The sequence below is a fragment of the Zalophus californianus genome, chromosome 7 (assembly GCF_009762305.2).
Source record: "Zalophus californianus isolate mZalCal1 chromosome 7, mZalCal1.pri.v2, whole genome shotgun sequence".
Lineage (NCBI taxonomy): Eukaryota > Metazoa > Chordata > Mammalia > Carnivora > Otariidae > Zalophus > Zalophus californianus.
Window position 1 is genome coordinate 113,459,076 of NC_045601.1, and position 8,343 is coordinate 113,467,418.

At 46.7% G+C, this 8,343-nt stretch overlaps 1 long non-coding RNA gene across 2 annotated transcripts; it reads right to left on the reverse strand.

Moving 5' to 3' along the window:
• Window positions 1-476: 476 nt before the first annotated feature.
• LOC113927252 lies at window positions 477-7,900 on the reverse strand. Of its 2 annotated transcripts, XR_003521558.2 has the most exons (5): window positions 7,807-7,900; window positions 6,059-6,118; window positions 5,568-5,605; window positions 1,466-1,767; window positions 477-1,115 (listed from the first exon to the last, which is right to left on the reverse strand). It is a non-coding gene; the product is annotated as an uncharacterized LOC113927252 (long non-coding RNA). The 2 variants fall into 2 exon arrangements; XR_003521559.2 differs by lacking the exons at window positions 5,568-5,605; window positions 6,059-6,118; window positions 7,807-7,900 and adding an exon at window positions 1,842-2,217.
• Between the last annotated feature and the right edge of the window lie 443 nt (window positions 7,901-8,343).

Genomic DNA, 8,343 nt, shown 5'->3' on the forward strand with positions numbered 1-8,343 from the left:
CCAGCTGGAGTTCTTGACCAACAACATCTTTCTACATAAGTTGCTGTCTTCTATGCTGTGCTGAGTTCCAGAGATAAGATAAATAATTTACCAAATGTAGGTTTCTGATTACTCACTCTATTAGCATTTAGAGCGGAGAGCTCCAGCCCCTGGGGAGTTTGATTCGTTCAGATGCAGCCCATCTGCTTTTGTTTTTTTGTGGGGTGTTTTTTTTGGGGGGGGTGGGGTTGCCTGGAAAAGCCAGGGAGCTCCCAGCATCCCACACATACTTTAGGGATGAACTGCCTAAATCTTAAGGGTTTTACTGGAAATTGGGGGAATGCTATTTTCTTATTTAAAAAAAAACACACAGCTGCTAAGAGACTCTTTCTTCCTCCCTGTCCCCTCTCTCTTTTTTTTATGCTGAGTAAAAACAAAAGTCCACAATTCATTTTCATTTATTATACGAAATAAGATAGCTGAAAGGGTATTTTCAGTCTTGTGCAATTTATTTATCCCAAATTTATGCTGCACACCACAAGGGTAATTTCAGGAAATTTTATAAAGGGGATGCAGTAGAGTTTCTCCTAAATCAAGTGACACTGTTGGCGGGGGGCAGACAAAAGGAACAGCCTGTTACATCAAAGAGTCATCCTTCACTCACACAATTTCTAAAGTATTGTGGCAATGTCAGTAGTGACAGAAGCAATAGGTTTGTGCCTGTAGTTATTCTGTGGTCTCTTTCTGGATGGTATATACATGTCATTATTATTTTATACAGTTCTTAAGAGTAAACTGGGGTACAAAAGAAATCACAGCAAAAACAGCTGATTCTGTGGATTGTCTCTTGCAAAAGCAGAGGAAAAAACTGAGATAAACCGAAGAAGCAATGTGTGTGATATGGAATCCACGCTCTTTTGGTTCCTTCAAGATAACGTGATCAGCAACTTCCTTCATCCCTTTTGAAAAGAAATAACTGAACTGCCTGTCTGGATGGTATACCATAGCGGTGAGAGGATCTTATTTTGGAAATCTCTGAGAAAAAGAAATTGCATTTAGTCTCTGCATTTTGTATTTTCATGGACTGTCTTCACGCAAAATCAAGATTGCACATCCCACTTCCTCCGGTGAACACCCTGTGAATGAGTAAAACAGTAACACGATGACATCTTACTACCTGACTATTATTTTCCTGTCAGTGACTTAGTAAAAAGCTGATAAAAAGCTGATGTCTCCCAATACCGAGTTGTACTGAAAATCCCTTGCATGGAAATGGAAGTTGGGGTTGCTTTGGGGAGTGCACCTAGCTGAGCAATGAGCCCAGGTAGAAAATCACATTAGATCGGGGATACCCCTACAAGGTAAGGTAAGGACACAAAAGGAATTCCTTGGGCTTCACAGCTCTGGGTTGGAAGCAATTCAAGAGGGAAAGGTGTAAAAATGGTACTTGCTACCTATTTTGTGTTCCTCTGGGAGATTAACCTACTTTCTTGGCTCATTTTCTTCTTCGTACATCAGTTGGTCAAAAGCTCTGGTAGCTGGCAGCCTCAGATGACTCCGTCTGCATCTGTCAGCAGAGTTCCAGGCCTCTCCGGGACACACAGAGTCATTTACCTCCATTTCCTCTGCTTTCTCCCCACAGCAGGTAAAAAGGCTGCCTCAACCTTCAACACATTCTCCCTTGTCGTAATAATGTGCAAGCCCAGGACGGCGAGTTAATAGCTGGAGCGTGCGCTCCTTTTCTCTTTTCCTGTCTTCTGACATATCCAAGAGGCTGGAGCGGTAAATCTGAGAAAAGAGGCATGTATAAGTACACACACACACACACACACACACACACACACACACACACACACACTCACTCAGGAGGGGAATTTGGACCCAGCCCCTTGCTCTCCACTCCAGCTTCCCGTCTGCTGCATTTTAGAAGGTTTCATATTGCTCCTGCAACATTTTTTTGGTTGGTTGGAGGGCTGCATAAAACACAACCTTCCCTGCAGACATCAAAGCGTGTCTCCTGCATAGCAAACTCTCCATCCAGCCTTTCGTCTCTCCGGCTACATTCCAATTTAACTCGGGCTGCCTTGCATGATAATCAGGCCTAATTACTGCTTTATCCCTTGATTGTTGTGCTGAGTTCTGGAACTGGCGAGCTTTTCTCAGTTTGGTCCTGCCTCTTCCCGCACTCTCCCTCCTGTTATTTAGCACACCCATCTGAGAATTAGCAGATTGAGCCTCATCGTGTACGAATGGTCGGAAAGGGCAAGACTGTGCCCTTGGGATCTCATCGCGCTGTCCACCTAGGAAACTTGAATACCCTTCACGACTGTGGGAAGACCTTGCCACGGACAGGATATTCTGAATACCTCAGGAGGTTTAAAGAGATTTATTACCAGGTTAAAGAGTAAAACAGGCCATGAGATGATATCCTCGTTCCCCAGAGCTATTTTCCTACCTTTTCTCTTACCGCACACACACAAACACCAAATCGTTTACGAAACGTTGAAACCAGAAGGAAAGGGACAACAACAAGGACTTCTGGAAACTTCCCGCCAGTTCTTTCACTTTGGTAAGATGCATTTTGAGGCCTTAATTCTAGAACTGAAAAAGGCATCACAGGCAAATAATTGAAAAAATGGGGGATCAGGCAATCCCGTTTACCTCCATCTTAAACCATCCAGGTAGACGATAATATATTTTACTGTTAAATTTCTTTTTAATGTACTATTGCATACATTCTCTGAGTGCCTACATGTGCCAGGCACAGTGTTGGGTGCTAGGGACTCCCAAGACAAAATGACACAACTCTTGTTCTCAAGGTGAACAAGCTGAGCTTTAAAAGACTCCAGGCAGGGGCACCTGGCTGGCTCAGCCTGCAGAGCACGTGACTCTCGATCTCGGGGTCGTGAGTTTGAGTCGTGAGTTTGAGTCCCACGTTGGGTAGGGAGATTACTTAAAAAAAAATAAAGGATTACAAGCAGTTAGATGAGGGGAACTCAGAAGACTAGGAAGGTCTAGATGCAATCATTTTCCAAAAATATAATCTGAGCGAAACAAAATTGACCTTGAGTTGATCATTGTGGAAGCGAAGCTGGGTTTTGAAACATGATTGCTCATTATTACTATTTTGTCTATTTCTTATGTTTGAAATATTCCATAATAAAAAGTCAAAGAAAGGAGTGTAATCCGGGAACCATAACCTGTAGAACCACCTGGCGGAAACTGGTTGAAATGCAAGATTTTCTGGCCCCACCGAATCCTAGTCAGTGTCTCTTTTTTTTTAAAGATTTTATTTATTTATTTGAGAGAGAGAGAATGAGATAGAGATAGAGAGCACGAGAGGGAAGAGGGTCAGAGGGAGAAGCAGACTTCCTGCTGAGCAGGGAGCCCGATGCGGGACTCGATCCCTGGACTCCAGGATCATGACCTGAGCCGAAGGCAGTAGTTGCTTAACCAACTGAGCCACCCAGGCACCCCTAGTCAGTGTCTCTTGATGGGGCTCAGGAATCTGCATTTTAAACAAGGTCCTCATGCAAATCCAATGCCTACTGAAACTGTAATTCCTTGGCAGGGGAGACAGTCAGTGCCAAGAGTGGAGGCTTAGGAAAGAAGAAAAACCATTTATCAGCGAAGAAAAACTGCCCTGGAAACCACTTAATGAGATCAGACGATTTCAGAACTGGAAAGAGGATCCCGAGGCTAGGCCAGAGCATCTCAGATTGCAAGGTGCACAGGAATCACCTGGGGATCCTGTTCAAATACTATAGGTTGGGTAGGGCCTGGAATTCTGCATTTCTAGCTAGCTCCCAGGTAAAGCCTCACTACGGGTCTGGGGATCACACGTGGATTAGCAAGGATTCGTATTTTACAGAGAAGGAAACCGAGGCTCCGAGAGAATAGTACTTGCTCAGACTTGCAAGCATCCCAGTGCACCCCTTTGTGCTGCTGTTGGCTAAGGAGGCTGAACCCATGAAGGAGCCTCTTACCAGCTGGGTATGGGAAGCAGGCTACCTTCCATGGGGTTTGCAAACGTGGGCCAGTCCTGGAGCAGAGCTGCAGTACACATTTCTCCTCAGCACCACAGGGGTGCTGTTCTGCCAAGTCTGTTACTTCTTATCATCATGACTGTATCTCCCAGGTCTGGGCTCTTGAATTCTTCTTGGAATTCCATGAGACTTCTTGGGTAATCATTAGATCTACTGAATTCATGACCCCGTGCACTGACATGTGCCAGGATTTTAGCATATTTTCAGTCCAATGCTAGTGCATTGAGCACGTTAGCTCTCCTGAGTTGCAAAGACAATACGGTTTATAATCTCTTAAATATACTTCATGGTATCAGGATTGGGGAGCATTCTTTGACACAGGAAATCCTGTTTCACACAGTGACTGGTAAACTCAGAAAACATTATCCCAGACCTGGTACAGATTCAAATATCTTTCCCACTCTCCCTGAAGGACGGATAAGATAGTTTATCATCCTTAATGAAAGGGGATGCTTGGGCCGGGGGGGGGGGGGGGGGGGGGGGGGTACTTCCTAACCTTTGAGGTTGAGGTCAGAGAGGCTGTTCCTGCCCTCCGTTTCCCTGTCGGTGACAACTCAGGACAGGGCAAGGCAACTAAAGAACTGAGCTGGGGGCATGTTTTCTAATCACTAATTTACAGGTAGTGAAAAACTATAGTAGGATATTTGGACTCAAATTTCTAAATAAAAATGCTACTAGAACCTCCCTCCGAAGACACACACACACACACACACACACACACACACACACACACACCACACACACACACCACACACACACACACACACACACACACACACACACCCCATTCTGCGCCTATCCCCTCAAATGAAGCATCTTTTCCTCTGGCCTCGGAACAATTTCTGTTGTAAGGAAATGTCTCTGGTTTAGAACAGTCTGTGATCTTTCCCGAAGACATGAGCATGTCCTCTTGAAACATCACATGTTACATTTGTATCTTTTCCCCCTGGTCCAAAGCCACGTTTTCCCTGAGGCTTCTTATCTAGAAATGCTAACTCCGGGACAGATGAATGGTAGGCAGAATCTCCAGCCCTTGCCATCCCAATCAGAGTGAAGTTTGAAAGCTTCCCTTAGGATCAGAGTCCAGCGAAAAGTTAATTTTTGGTTCTAGGCATGTGGACTTAGATTTTTGTGCGGGTGAGGAGTGAGGGCTTGGAATGAGTAAACTCTTGGGGGGGGTGGGGCGCCGGGATGGGGGAGGGGCTTAGGGCCTCCCTGGAGCCCCGGGCCTTTAGTAATCTGCTTTGTGAATGGAGTTAAGGGGGGAGGGGGATGCGCATACTTGGAATGCCTTTATCTGGGTGGGCTCCTTCTCTCCCGACTTTCAGGATGTGGGAAATGGAAGATGAAAGAGGCTGCATTTCCAGCCTATCAGGTTACAGTGTGTAAAATGGAGAGGGAAAGAAGGGGGGGGTGAAGAGGGAGGAGGGGGGTAGAACGGGGGAAGGCCGCGTCCAGGGGGGGCCCGGGAAACCCAGTTTGGGAACTGGCTGGGGAGAGTGAGAAAGAGAGCCGGGGCGCGCAGAACACGTTTCACATCACCTCAGAGCTGTGGAATTTCCTCTCTTCTGGGGGGAGGCCTGTGAAGATGAAGTTGGTTGAAGGTTAGTCGGTGATGAATAATAGCCCAAAGGCGTCTGATTGAGGGTGTTACCAAGTGACTGGTGTTTACAAGCAGAGATTCGGGGGGTGGGGAAGGGAGGTGAGAGCCGGGGCCATCTTCGGTCCGAGGTGGTAAGCTAAGGCTGTGCCCCGAGGATGGAGTCCATGTATGGATTTTATTTGGGTCTGACCCCTGTGGTATGCGGAGCCCGAAGTGCGGGCCGAGGAGGGGCGCGAGAGGAATGGGAAGGTCATAAAGGCGGGAGAACCTCCTCTGTGGCTGAGGGATCCGGGGCCCGGCGGGCACGAGTTGGGTTCTGCTTTGTGTCTCGGGCGTCCCCGGGGCGGTCCCTGCGGCTCGGTGCCTGTTCCAGTCCGGCCACGTGCTCCACGCCACTCAGCTGTCGCCGCCCCGCGCTCCAAGGCCTTACCTCCCAAGAGCTGTGCTCGTTCCTTCCCTTCTCCCCTGGCCGGTGTCCTTCCTCGTGGTTCTTAAGAGAAAGAGAGGGCCCTCCTCAAAACCTCCACCCCAGTGTGAAAGTGTGCCAAGCAGGGTGAGTGGTTGGAAAGGCCAGGGACAGCTCCTTTGGGGAAGAATCCAGGTAGCGGAGGACCCTCGGGTCACGTTCCGGCAAAGACAGGCATAAAGCATAGGGCGCGGGAACACGGAAGCAAGCAATGGGGACAGCGTGTTCAGAGAAAAGGAGTATTTATTAAACCCTGATACCAACCATAATCAGGCAAACGTATTGTTCTAGTGGTAGGATGGGTAGGGAGTTATTAGATGGCATATAAATCACTCCCATACAACAGATGACAAAAATATTGCTTGTTTGGGAAAAATTAGAATACAATAAAATACACTTGTCACAAACCATACCAAGCTTCATTTCATCTTTTTTCTCTTGTGTCAGAAAGCTGTTTCGGATTTTGCAGTCTATCAGGGTCATCATTTTCGAACATCTTTTAGTGCCATATTGTTGTCAAGTGAGAGGTTCAGTTAATAAAGATTTCCGGTTGATAGATTGCTAAAGCAAGCAGCCTTTTGCACTATCTTCTTTGAATTGCTACTGAGCCATAGAACAATACACTCAGTCCCTTTTTTATCATTTTACAAACCAAACACTCACATTCTCCCTTTTCCAAACACCTTCCCCCAACAGTTTTGGAAAATAAATACAGTGTTTCTTCCTCTGTGGTATCTGCTCTCTGGCTACCTCTCCAAGGAGAGCTGCAGCCTTGACCCTTGCCAGACTGAGCCCAGTTTCCCTAATCTAAACTGGTCCTTTTTTTTTTTTTAAGTAATCTCTACACCCAGCTGGGGACTCGAACTCACAGCCCTGAGATCAAGAGTCACCAGCTCCGCCGACTGAGCCAGCCAGGCGCCCCTATGCTGTTCTTTCCTGAACCCACAGTCATTTTCTAAGTTTGACTTTTTTTTTTTTGAAAGGTTTATTAAATTTGGGATGTAAACTATTATTTGAACTGGTCCGTCTGGATTTCTTAGTGGTTTCCTAAGAACAGGAAAGGGTGCTAACTCAAGTGATATTTCCGTTGTGCCCGAGTAAAATAAGCCAACAGCATGTTTTTCTATTCTTTGTTGACATGAAAATTAGTTTTTGAAAGCCCTATAGTCAGCTGAGTCCATCATAACCTGCTGTTGACCTTAGTGGAGGATCTAAGGACTAGAATGTTAAAATTAGAACTGACTTTGAGTACTGGCCCTATTTACCAGCTGTGCACCTTATTTTTATTTAACTAACACTTATACAGCATTTACTATGTGCCAAGCACTGTTCTAAGCGTTTTACAAATATTTGCTTGGCTAATCCTCAGAGTAGTCTTATTCTTATGTAACACTATTATGAAGTAGCGTTATTATTGTCCTCGCTTTACAGGTGAGGAATCTGAGACGTGGAGATGTGACGAACGTGAGTTTAAGCTTGCTTCCCTAGCACATCCCTTGTTAGGTGGGAGACGGAGCTCTGTTTCCACATCTGCCACCACACTACCTTGGACAAGTCACTCAGCAGTGCTGGGGCCCTGGGAAGCGTGGGAAACTGCGGGGCAGGGAAGACGGGCATTTCCACACACATGAAAACCCAAAGAGCAAAGCCAGAGGGAGGGGAGATTTCGAGGGCTGCTCTTCCCGCCCCCATCCCCATGTAGAGCAGCATACCTTCTTAAAATTCAATCCACAGCCTCAGTCCTGTACCATTTCCGTTTCCTTGAACTGCATCTAGACATGATTCTGGTCCCCACCAGCTTCTGACCTCATTACTCATTCTGTTTACGGCTTGGCCTCACCCTTCAGACTGCCCTGATTTCCCAGATAGGAATTTGGCTGCCCTCACTGACTATGATTCAGAATTTTGCCCGGCCACATTGCGCTAAAGCCCTCCTGGGTACACAGCCCTCTAGTCAGACTGATACCCAGACCCCCCTCCTCCTTCCTTCCCTAAGACCCCTGTCTATATTCATAGACACCCTGCCAGGGTGAGGCAGGGTGTCTATGAATATATCCCGCTCCAGAGAGTTCGGGCAGGGTCACAGAGAACCTTGAATGAAATCTGGGGAGGAAACCATCAAAGGATTTGATGGAGTTGGGGGGGTTGGATAAGGAGGCTTTTGAGGAAGATGCGGTTGTGCAGAATAGGTTGGAGGAAGGTTGAGGCTCTGGACTCAGGGGTACAAACGACAGACTAGGAAGGGCTGA